This window comes from Cricetulus griseus, unplaced genomic scaffold (assembly GCF_003668045.3).
Source record: "Cricetulus griseus strain 17A/GY unplaced genomic scaffold, alternate assembly CriGri-PICRH-1.0 unplaced_scaffold_1, whole genome shotgun sequence".
NCBI classification, from domain to species: domain Eukaryota; kingdom Metazoa; phylum Chordata; class Mammalia; order Rodentia; family Cricetidae; genus Cricetulus; species Cricetulus griseus.
Genome location: NW_023276808.1, coordinates 6266424 through 6279861, shown reverse-complemented (window position 1 = coordinate 6279861; position 13438 = coordinate 6266424).

The window sequence follows — 13438 nt, the reverse complement described above, 5'->3', positions numbered from 1 at the left end:
GTGGAGCCTGTAAATATTTTCTCCAAATGCGGTTATATTTTGTTTATACTTAATAAATGAAGCTTGCCTAGTGGAGATGGCACATTCACTTGACAGGTGGAGGCAGGTAAATCAATGGGAATTTGTTTGAGTTCCAAATCAGACTTTAAAGTTACACAGAGAGAAACCATGTCTCAAAACAAAACAAACAAAAATCCCATCAAAAACAAAACTTGCCAGAAGACCAGAGTGTGGATCTAGGCAATAGTTTGCTGTAGAGGCCAGGCCATAGTAGAGCACACCTTTAATTCTTGCACTTGGGAGGCAGAGGAAAGAGGATCTCAGGAAATCCAAGCCACTCTGCTTCTCTAATCTTTCACCATTAACCGCTCTATATGACTCCAGTTTTTTGTTTTATGTCCAATTAAAATTAGTGACACAGTCTTCAGGGTAGACTACTTGTTCATAGCTAAACTGTGGTGCAGAAGAGGACAACTGATGGTAAAAGAATTGATGGTATAAGGATTTACCAATTTGCCATGTTTATTCCTATATTTTGCATATGTTAGTTCACGAGAGAAAAAGTTTTCTATATGTAGACAGAATATGAAATGTAGATAATCACGACCTCCTTGAGTGTCAGGATCTGAAATCAGATCATCCTCCAAAAGAAGATGTGTAGAGATACCTGTCAAGATCCACAATATCTTTTATCTGATAAACTAAAACTTTTCCCCCATATTAAAACAACAAGAACAAGAAAACACAAGTAAATAAGAAGTAAATGAATCATCCATAGAAAAATGATGCATCAAAATTAAGTGTTGTATATGTTACATTTGCAGCAAAAATGAATGCAATCCAATAAAAATGCTCAATAATTTATAACAAAATCCTGATTTCAAGGCTGCATTTACAAAACAATTAAATTAAAAATATATAATGGTATATATACAGTGGGAATACTGAGTATGTTCAATGGGATTATGAAAACATAGTACACAGACGGACACAATATGACTTCTATAATTACCATGAAGCTACAATAATTAAAATGTCTACAATATTTGTAAAAGAATAAAGAGTATGGAGAAAAAAACCAAGAACAGAGGCTAGAAAATATAGTCAATTATTAATCAAAAGAACAAAAGAAACTTAGGCAGGAAAAGGGTGATCTTGACCAATTTCATCTAAATACCTATGAATCTGAGTGTATAGAGATGAAATAAACAAAGACTTCAAAACCCCAAATAAATTAACTCAAAGTGACTCTTATAATGCTGTTTCTGACTCTCCTGCTACTGATATTTCTTCCAAAGACAGAAGTCCATTCTTTGGAGCTCTATCTCTGCAAAAGGAGATTTCTTGCTATAGCTCTGAAGCCCTTTATGCCTCCTGTGATATTAGGGAAACCCCGACCCACTGACGCCCAATCCCAAAACAACACAAATAAATAATTTATCATCTGATTCCTGCCACATGGATTATGGTGCAAGATGTGGTTCCTTCCCTAAGCACTTGCCTAATATCTTGTTTCCCTGAGAACTGCACAGACCATAAACTACTTTTGTCCCCTGGAACTGAGATTAACTTATTCACACTATTGTGGATGGTGGCAGCAGAAGGCAAAAGCATTCCAGTCATGTTTTGCTAAGAGACAATCCATATCACCATATTTCTGCAATTTTCTGAATTATTTGTAACATTTGTATGACAAAACTAAAATTGAAATGCAATATTCAGAAATTCTAGGAAGCAAACTCTGTTTTCCAATCAGTGTTCCCACTGCACAACAAGTGCACTGACTGTGAGTGCACACTAGACAGTGATACAAAAAGCATCATATCCTTCCATGCTGGTGCTACAGAGTCTCATGCTATCCAAAATTTCATATACATTAAGGCTTAGTGGAGATGGGTAACAGCCCAGGTCACAGAGTAGGCAAGAGAACCACTGTCTGACTCATGATCCATAGAAATTCCAGAAGAAATGACAGCTCAGCAGACCTGCTCTGGACACACACACACACACACACACACACACACACACACACACACACACACACACACACACGATGGTATACCTTTTGTTCTCCCTTACATCTCCCTAGAGCAGAAGGAGAGAAGAATCCTGGAAAGAAACTGCAAGCTAATTGCCACCAGTACTCATGATTGCTAAGCCTTCCCAGAGTCCCTCAGCTGCTAGGACAGACCCAGCTGGACCTAGAATATTAGCATTACCACTACCAGGTGATGAGAGATCAAATGACACAGATACCACAGACCTTCCAGCTCTATACTTCCAGCAAGGAAGAAACAGGCCTAGTCAAGCATGAAAAACAATGCCATTTACAACATGCACAAAATTGACTCCAAATGGATCTTACACCTAAGTCTGAAAAGTGAACTGCATAAATTATAGGAGACACTAGAATAACTATGCCTCTTGAAGTTAACAGCTTGACTTCCTCATGCACCAAAAGGATATTGGTGATGAATATAAAGTTATTTCTACACAAAGCTCCCTGATTTAAATGTTTTCTGCAGATGCTGCCCACAGAGTGAAGTATTCATCAGCCAAGCATCAGGGTCTTTGGATTTTCTAGGACCACATGGGACCTCACAGAACACTGAATCTGGCAGGAGGTTCCCACCCAGCATCTGGGAGGTCCTGCCACACCATCTCCCATGCCTCTCCATCCTGTACACCCCATCTTGGGATTCAATCCCCTCATTCATCATGCTGTTGCTTCTGTGCTTATCCATGCTCTCCTCACAATCCCCTACAGTAGCACTCATAGTGCTGTAATCAATACACTTGTTCCAGTTCTGTTGTAAAACCAATCCTGCACCATGGCTCAAGGAAATGTCCTGCAAGACTCACAATTGCTGTACTGGCTGGGAGTCCCTGATTGTCTCTTGTTGCATGGGCTACAAGATCAGTTCCTTAAGTGTTAGAGTGTGCTTAAAGACACAGCACAGAGGTTGGTGGCCCTGGCTTCTACTCCAGATCCATACCTCTTTGCATATGTTGGCTACAGAGTTCTGTAACCTGATACAAATTTACAATCAATGACCTGCTTCTCAAACCTCTGAGATGACATAACTTTGTCAAGCAGGATAGAGCATATTTGCAGAGGAGAGTTACCTAATTGCAAATTCAAAATTCATTGGCTCAAGATAATTTTCCCAAGAGTACACCCACACAATATGGTCTGTTAATTCACATGACATGATTTAAAACATTCTGGGAGCCTGGCATGTGTAGCATAAGACCTTAATCCCAGCACTCGGGAGGATGAGGCAGGACGATCTCTGTGAGTTTGGAACCAGTATGGTCTACATGTAGAGCTGGTCTCAGGACACCCTGAAAAGCCACAGAGAATCCCTGTTTCAAAAAATAAAAACATTCTTGGAAATTACAAAATCATTACACTACCACAATCAGGTCTGTTTCCATAATGGTGACTACAGGAGCTGGTTGCCTATCCTGAATCCTACTGCAGTGTAAACTATTCCTCCTATATTGTAATGAAGGCAGAAGCAATGCCCCCGCATGGGAACACTTTTCCTGTGACTACATTGTATATTTGACTACATGACTTAAATGGACAATTTGAAATCGCTGAGGTGGTAAGTGATTTAAGAATTTTGTAGGTGTAGTACAGAAGACAGGAAGGACATTGCCCTTGGGAGCAACAGATTGGAATCAAGGCCACCTGAGACTCAAAACAGAGCTTGCTTTGAGAAAAAAATTGTAACAGAATGGAAATGCAGCTGTTGTAGGATTAATACACCTTACCGTGGAAAATCACTTCACACACTTAGGAGACTAATAAAGAAAATGCAATTAATGATATCACGCATCCATCTGCAGCCACTGCTCCAGAGGAGCCAGTCTAGACACATTTTTCATTTCATATATTCTGTCAACCTTAAGTATATTTTAGCTTCATACTCCAGGTAACACTTTGAACAATTAAATATAGAGAGAATACAGCATGTCTAGCTACTTGGGCAGATGGGAGACTTATAAGGCAAAAATATACCGAGAATTGTTTCTTCAAGTACACCAGAGCCCTGAAACAGCAGGATATTCTTCACTGACCACATCCTGAGGTGAAGGTGGTGGGGGATGAGTAAGATAGGAAATGTAAAAGGTATAAAATTTAAAAGCAAGGATGAGGAGGTCTTGCACAGGATATGTCACTCCAAGTAAGCTTCTTCTTTTTTTTTTTTTTTGGTTTTTCGAGACATCGTTTCTCTGTGTAGCTTTGGAGCCAATCCTGGCACTCACTCTGTAGACAAGGCTGGCCTCGAACTCACAGAGACATGCCATCCTCTGCCTCCCTAGTGCTGGGATTAATGGTGTGCGCCACCAACGCCCAGCACCAAGTAAGCTTCTTAAGAAACATATCATCTTGTATACTACTTCCAGGGAGAAAATGGAAGAAAATGCAAGACTTCTATTAAGTCAGTAGAAACTACCATGCAATGGGACACACCCAGGAAAGAACCTAACTAAACAATGCTGCCCAGGGGGAACACAGGTTATCTCAACATCACTGCTGACTAAGCCCAAAGTGGCCCTGGATCAAAAACCATAGCTCCATGTAGTGGGAAGATTAGAGTTCTCCGTATCTGAAGCAACCTCTCCACAAGGGCTTTGTTCCAGACCATTACCAGTTCTCCCAAGCAAATTCCTAGTTTTAGATAAACCTGTTTTTTTTCTTTTTTTCTTTTTGGTTTATCTAGATAGGGTTTCTCTGTGGCTGTGGAGGCTGTCCTGGAACTAGCTCTTGTAGACCAGTGTGGTCTGGAACTCACAGAGATCTGCCTGCCTCTGCTGGGATTAAAGGCGTGTGCCACCACCTCACGCCAAGCCTCTTTTTTTAATTGTCAGTACATCTGACCCTTAGGGAAAACACCCAAGCCCTAGGCCCCAGGCTGTTAGTAGCTATCCCAAGAATGTTCCTCCTGCTGACTGAGAGCCTAAAATGAAATACTTGGTAACACAAAGGTTTTTGACAAATGCTTAGGATATAGTAAGTCTCACAAAGTAGAATTTACTTGAGGGAGGACTGCCTCCAAAATCATGCCTGTTTGATTATAGGATGCTAGGATATACATTGGTTCGCTAGGAGTGTCTAGACTTTAGACTCCAAACCATAACAAATGAGCCACCCGTGATTGACAACCAGCCACTGGAACCCTGCCATATCAAAGAACAGGCCTGTAAAAGGTTACTTAAGGAGGCATAACAGGTCACAAGGCATGGTGTGCCATAAAGTTCCAGTTGCCTTCTTAAGTAAAACATAGTTCTGCCAGATGGACAATAGTACACCAGGACAACTATTTGAAAATTAAAACATTATTGTATTTAGGACTTTCCTGATCAAATTAGGCTTTCCTTTTCTTTTCTTTTCTCTTTCCTTCCTTCCTTCCTTTCTTGCTTGCTTTCTTTTTTCCTTTCTTTTTGAGACAGTGCAACAGGTCTGGGTTTGGGATGGTGCCACTCACTGGGGACACGAATTTTATCCCATTTTTTTTGGGGGGGGGTTTGAGAGATTGTTTCTCTGTGTGGCTTTGGAACCTGTCCTGGTACTCACTCTGGAATCCAGAGATCCTACTGGCTCTGCCTCCGGGGTGTGGGATTAAAGGCTTGTGCCACCAAAGCCCAGCTTTTCCCTTTTTTTAATTAGAAAAACCCACATTTTGCCTGGCGTTGGTGGCGCAGGCCTTTAATCCCAGCACTCGGGAAGCAGAGGCAGGCGGTTCTCTGTGAGTTCGTGGCCAGCCTGGTCTCCAGAGCTAGTGCCAGGATAGGCTCCAAAGCTACACAGAGAAAACCTGTCTCGAAAAATCAAAAAAAAAACACCTTTTTTCACTCCATCGCTACCTGCATGCGTGCAGCAGGGTGAGGGGAACTGGATTCCTACCGAGTCTATGCCACGCCCATGTCCCGTATTTGAAACCAAATAGAGAACCAAATTATCCTTTATTTTTCTTCTGTTCATCGTATTGAGAGATTTTTAAATGTAAATCTGCTGGTTTTTCTTTTCAGGTCCGTGTAACAGACCCCGGTTTTTCTGATACATTTCAATCTTCAGTTTCCACATACAGTTGGGGGCAGGGAGGCTACAACTGGTTTTTCATCAGTTTTTTTTTCCAGCAGCCACATCTACAACCACCCGTGACGTCCCTGCAGGGGATGTGCTGAGTCCTGGGGCCGTGAAGTATTCATCGGCCAGCCCCAGAACTGGGGAGTTGCTAGGACCACATGGGACCTCACAGAACACTGAATGTGGCAGGAGGTTCACACACAGCCTGCTGTAGCGCCTGCCAAACCATCTCCCATGTTTCCTCATCCCGTCCTCCCCATCTTGGGGTAGCATCCCAGCACTCACCATGCTGTGGCTTCTGCGCTCATCCATGTTCTCCTCACAGTCCCGTACAGTAGCACTCACAGAGCAGCAATCAATCCTCTGGTGCCTCTTCTGCTGTAAAACAAACCCTGCTACATGGCTCCAGGAAGTGTCCTGCAAGACTTGAGATTGGCGGGTTGGCCTGCTGCCTCTGATTGGATAGGGATGCTTGAATGACAACAGCACTTCCTTAAGGCTTATAGTGTGCTTAAAGACACAGCACGGGGGCGGGGGCTTAGGGCACTGGTCTGGACTCCAGACAGGGACCTTTTAGAGATCTGCAGAGACACGGATTTCAGTATCACTTATCCCTGTCTCCAGTAGATGACCCAGCTCTCCTCCTGCAGTTCACAGGTACATCCTCTTCTTCCCTCTCCACGCAATGTGCTTGCTTGTCCAGACAATTGCAAAATATGGGCCTGAGTGATTCTCTTATTCAACAAATGAAGGGTGTCTAGGATATTAAAAAATAGATTTTAGGACACAAATGAAGATTATTCTACAGGGTGGTGGCAGCACACACCGTTAATCCCAGCACTGGGAAGGCAGAGGCAAGTGGTTCTCTGTGAGTTCAAAAACAGCATGGAATACAGAGTGATGGATTTTTTCCCCATGACTTTTCTTTTTATTTTTGTGTGCATCACATTTTGTAGACCAGGCAGTCTCAGAACTCAGGAGATCCTACTGCTACTGTCTCTTGAGGGCTGGGATTAGAGATAAGCACCAACACCAAGCTGGTAAAGGTGGATTTTATCACCTCCAAAGATCTGGATTAAAGATATGTATTCCTGTTTTAAAACCTTTAATAATAAAAGGCCTGGAGTTCATTGGTGGTGCACGCCTTTAATCCAAACACTTGAGAGGCAGAAGCAGGCAGATCCCTGTAAGTTCAAGGCTAGCTGGTCTACAAAGCAAGTTGTAGGACTGGATCCACATGTACTGAGATATCCTGTCTCAAAAAATCCAAAAAAGAAACAAACAAACAAAAAAAGCCCCATCTTGTTGAATTTTAGCTATTTCCTGGGATAGTCACTTTGACTACCTAGAATAGCCATCCCTACAACCAAGACAGCTATCGTGGTTTGTTATTATTCATATAAAAAAGCAACCTGTCCTGTTCAGGTCTTTAATGAATTGTGCATCACTGTTGATGGGGATTGTGCTGAATCTGTAGACTGCTGTTAGTAGGATGGACTTTTTACTGTGTTCATCCTACTGATCCTTGAGCATTGGCGATCTTTCCATCTCTTAATATCTTCTTCAACTTCTTTCTTCAAATACGTAATGTTTTTATCACACAAGTGTCTCAATTGCTATTTTAGAATTACTTGTATATAATTTATATTGTGTGAGGCTGTTGTTTAGGGTGTTGATTCATTTATTTCTTTCTAAAACTGTTTGTCATTTTTATATAGGAGGGCTTTGGATTTTTTTTTTTTTTAGTTACTCTTGTTTTCACCGAATGTGCTGAAATAGTTTATAACCTGTAATTCCTTTGCTGAATTTTTAGGGTCACTTATGCTGTACCATGATATGACCTATATGTAACAATTCTTCTAATTCTTCCTTTCCAAATTATATTCCATTGATGTCCTTCAGCTGTATTATTGGTCTATCAAGAACTTCAAGTACTATATTGAGTAGATATAGAGTTCACAACATTGTCTTGTTCCAGATTTTTTTGGAATTCCTTTGAGTTTCTCTCCATTTTACTCAATGTTTTCTATAGACTTGCTTTAAATGTCCTTTATTATGTGTATGTATGTAACTTGTAACTATAATGTCTCCAAGACTTTTTCTTGGTTTTTCCTGATAGGATTTCTCTTTGTAGCTTTGGAGCCTATCCTGGCACTCGCTTTGTAGAGCAGAGTGGCCTCAAACTTGCAGAGATCTGCCTGCCTCTGCCTCCCAAGTGCTGGGATTAAAGGCATGCACCACCAACACCAGGCTCCTCTCCAAGAATTTTATGATGTTTGTTTTTGTCAATGGCTTTTTAGGCATGTAAAGGGATAATAAAAATAATCTGTTTTCTAAAAGTTTATTTTTATTATGGATTACATTTACTGAATTTCTATGTTGAACCATCAGTCCCTCTCTGGGATAAAGCCTACTGTATCAGTTAGGATAACAGTGCTTCTCTGTTGCTTCAGGGCCTATCCTGGGACTCACTCTGTTGACCAGGCTAGCCTAAAACTCAGAGATGCCTGTGTCTCCCAACTGCTGGGATTAATGCCATGTGCCACCACTTCCTGGGTCTTTATAACTGTTGATAACTCAAATATTTTGTAAGTAAAAAGGAAATAATACAACACAGAAAAGGTACTGCTGCCTAATAATAATTGTTCATAACCTGGATTCTCCCTCTCTCTAGGTCCTGGGCAACCTGGCCCTGATCCTGTTCCCAATTCCTCTCCTCCCAACCTGGTGTTTTCTCATGACCCCCATCTGTCACTCCACACCATCCCTCTGCTGGGCCTGTTGCTTCCTTGAGGATCCTTTCCTGGTCTAGTGGATTCTCTAACCCTCAGATTCCCTCCCTGCTCTGGGATCTCTTCTCTTCTTGTCTCTTCTCTTCTCTTCTCCAGTTGACTTTCCCTTGCCCTGTATCTGTCTTTCACAGGTGATTCCTCCTTGCTGACAGCTCAAAGAATCTCAAAGGTTGCATAGCTGTGTTGTTTTCTTCTTTTTTTCAAGACAGGGTTTCTCTGTGTAGTTTTGGAGCCTATCCTGGTACTTCCTCTGGAGACCAGGCTGGCCTTGAACCCACAGAGATCCACCTGCTTCTGCCTCCAGAGTGCACAGATTAATGGCGTGCACCACCAACACCCAGTGCATAGCTGTGTTGTACAATTGTTATGTGAATGCATTAAGACTCTGCATGCCGAGATCACATACAGCTTTGCCAAATGCCGTTCCATGACTCGGGTTTCCACGGTCCCACCTGCTGAGCCTCATACTTAACTGTTCCCTTTCCCTTTATAAGCAAGTGCCTCCCTCTGTTCTCTCTTTCCTTTTCTGCTTACTATTGATTAACGGCTAACACTTGCTTCAATCCCTTTCCCAATAAACTCAATGTGGGTTTGTTGAGTTTGTTGTATCATGTTTTATCACATATATGTACAGCAAAAGACAACAACAACAACAATTTTTAGAATACCTGTGAATAGTGTATCTATTGAGCTAGAACCATAGCTCAGGTTCAGAGCATTTCTTGTTCTGTCAAAGTACTTGTCTTGTAAAATCTGGTGTCTCTCAACCACCTGTAATGATAGCTCCTAGAGATGACCATTTCTCCTGGTCCCCATGGGCACTTGCATATGCTTGTACATTTACACACATAATTTAAAATAACTAACACACACACACACACACACACACACACACACACACACACACACATATATATATATATATATATATAATTTTTGAGACAGGTTTTCTCTTTGTAGCTCTGGCTAGCTTTCGACTCAGAGATCCATCTGCCTTTGTCTCCAGAGTGCTGAGATTAAAGACTTGAACCACCACTGCCTGGGTAAATTATTTTTTAAGTTTATTTGATTTCCTGTTGATTAAAAAGAAATCCCCAAATTAAGTAGCTAAAGTGAAGTTCCAGAGTGAAATGGTTAACTGTCTTTGGCCAGACTGGAGTTCACTGTCACATTTCCTCTGAAACACCGAGAATAAAAACTTGGTCATCCAGTTGGGTCTGGTAGCTCATGATTAAACTGCTTGTAAATCCAGGACTAAGGAAGTTAAAGCTGGGAGATAGCCAGAATTCAAGGCTAGTCTGGGCAACATAGTAAGACTCTCAATAACCCAAGAAAATGAGACACACACTGTCAAACACTTCTCACCCAGCACTTATGAGATAGAGGCTGGGTAATCAAGAATACAAGGTCCTCTTGTGCTACACAGAGAGCTCAAGATGAGTGTACACTACATGCAATCTTGTGTAAAGAAGAAATGATCCCACAAACATATACTAAACTATACACAAAACCAGAACTAATGAATATTGTATCATCTTTGATATCTATCCTTATTCACTAGAGCTTAGCAAGCAATAACCTAAAAAGGTTTTTAAAAATATTTCAATTGGGGGAATATTTGCAGCCTGACAAAAGAAGTTGCAAGGGCACCTTTGAACAGCAACAAATGTAGATGTATGATAAATGCACAGTAATATACAGGGAAAATATCTAAAACTTTGGCAAAAATATCAATCACTAACCCTTACTGGTATCTAAGAAGTGTCATCCTTTCTCTACAAGTTCACTTTAAAATTGGGTAACCATGTACTTGTAACCATGATCCAGCTATCCCAGCTACCCCAGAGGCGGAGTCAGTAAAGTAGGCTACCTTATACCCAGGAGTTCCAGAGCAGCCATTACATCATCAAAAAAACTTGGGTAAGCAGTTTGCATGTCAGTCTGGCCAAGAGTTGAACCCTCACATCCTCCCCTTTACTCAAAATTAACTTTTGAAAAAGGCAGATAAATGAGAGAATCATGTGGCACTGTTGATGCCCATAAAAATGGCTGCACTCCACCTTGGCTCGAGGGCAGAGAGTTCAAAACTGTCCTCAGATAAAGGACATAAAACCTATAGGTTAAAGGTGAGGCTGCAGTAGGAAGTTGGATATTGGACTCAGCTGTATAATTGTAAATAACAACAGACCTGGTCTCAGGTGTGTTTACTCCTGACCCTCAAGGCCAGATAATGAATACTTGAATCTAAAGTGTGGTTACAGAATCCTTGGAGAATTGACGAAGAAAAGTCTGTTTGCTCCGTATACATGATACTATGTTCCCCTTTTGGTTAAGGCATATGAGAGTGGTGAGAAACAAATTCGTGGTGTTCAGTATTAACTGAATCTGCCCTCCTGATTTTGTTCTGTGTTTCTGTCTTTTCATTATCACCTTTAAGTAGCCTTTCTATATTCCACACTCCCCCTCTCAGGAGTTAACCTCAGTCTGGTCTGCTGCCTCCTACTGCAGCCCCTCAAGGACAGTTTCTCACATTGCTCCCCAGATATATGAACTTCATAAAAGCACTTTATATCTTAGGTTCCAATGCTTAAATCCAGTGATGTCTACTTGGTTAATTATAGACTGAGAAGCTATTGCATCCAGAATAATGATAACTAGTGATTGCTCATCCTGAGGTGCCTATGATCCCAAGTCAAGCACCAAAGTGCCTGCAAAATAGGTGTGAACTTTATTCCCAATCTGACAGCAGCAGGTGCTGTGGAGGAAGAGGGTGCATACACTATCACTGGAGAGGTAGTCAGCTGGGACTCCTATTGCTAACAGTGAGACAGGTGAGAGCTGAAAAACATCATTGAATTTAGTACCTAACTCCAAGATCACTGGTGCCAAGGTCGCTGAACACAGACTGACCATGCCAAGGACCTGAGAGATACCATACAAATGCAAAGGTATCTTTAATTTCACAGGGCATTGGTGGCGCACGCCTTTAATCCCAGCACTCGGGAGGCAGAGCCAGGTGAATCTGTTTGAGTTCAAGACCAGCCTGGCTTGCAAGAGCTAGTTCCAGGACAGTCTCCAAAGCCACAGAGAAACCTTGTATTGAAAAACCAAAATAAAAAAAGTTTCTTTAATTCAAGCTAGCTTGGACTTCTGCACTTGCAAGTGGCAGAAGCCTTGATCAGCAACTGAGAGGGATTTTAATAGGGCAAGAATGTAACGCTGAAAGTCACAAATTACAAAGTCTCCATGGTTACTTAAGGTAATACAAAGTAAAGAGTAAGGCAATAACCATATATTTTAAGGAAGATGCTTTTGAATAAGATAACACAGGGTATGGGATTGTAGGGATATAGAGCCACTGGGTCTGAGAATTCTCCCTTGGGCCAAGGAACATTTGAAATCAGCAATAAGCAGAGGAAGGAATGTTGACAAAGGTGTTAGACAGTCACCTCTCCTTCTCTGAGAGCAGGGTCAGGTGCCAGCCATGGCATTTCCAGTTGAGGAGTTATCAGAAGTTTCCTTTTTTAAAGATTATTTATTTATTTATTTATTTAGCATGTATACAGTGAGTGCCAGATGAGGGCACCAGATCACATTACAGATGGTTGTGAGCCACCATGTGTTTGCTGGGAATTGAACTCAGGAGCTCTGGAAGAACAGCCAGGGCTCTTAACCTCTGAGTCAACTCTCCATCCCTTTAAACTTTTATTAATTTTAATTTTTGATCCTTCACAAGGAGGACTTTGATTTAGTGCTTCAGAGCAGTGCCTGGGAGTGAGTCCCAGAAAGAACAGAAGGAAGGGACTTGGAGAGAGAGGTGCCTACAAAGGTGTTTGTTTTTTATGGCAGGAGAGATAGGGTGGCTGGTAGAAGGAAGCAGTAGAATCAATCAGAAATCATAACACAAGGGTCCTAACTCTGCCTGGTCGGGGCTCTGCCCTCTTGCACTCCCCATGCTGCACCCTCAGGGATGGGTTACAGAAGTGGCTGTAGAAAGCCAAATGATCTCAAGAGCAAAGCCTCCCTGTTGTGTATGAAAATCCCGGTAACTGGAAATAAAATTGGAAACCCATGGTTGTCAATGCAGTAATTCAATTACAAGGAATTAACAAATCCATGTTTCTTATGAGCAAATAATTGCTGATTGGCCCAGTGAGGAACAGAAAACCAGAAACCCTGGTGTGAATCCTGAGGTGCGGGCATTTAGTGCTCACTGGGGTGGATCGTCCAATGATGGGCATTTTATGAGTGGAGTCTGGACTGAGGTGAATCCAGGGGAGGGCCTGCCCTTGGCACCTTGACGTCCAGGCTTGGAAAAGTATGTTATATCAGTTAGGAGATTGATCCTAGAAAATGGAATTTTAAATAAAAATGGATTAATGTTGGTATTTGTAATTGGTAGATCTGGAGTTTCACAGAAGGAGGAACTCTCTACTTGGTGTATGAGGAATCTTCACACCACAGCGGTTATTTGCTAATACATATATTCTGGGTTTTTTTAAGTTTAAGGATTTCCCAGTCACCTGCCCATACTAAAGAGTGTAAT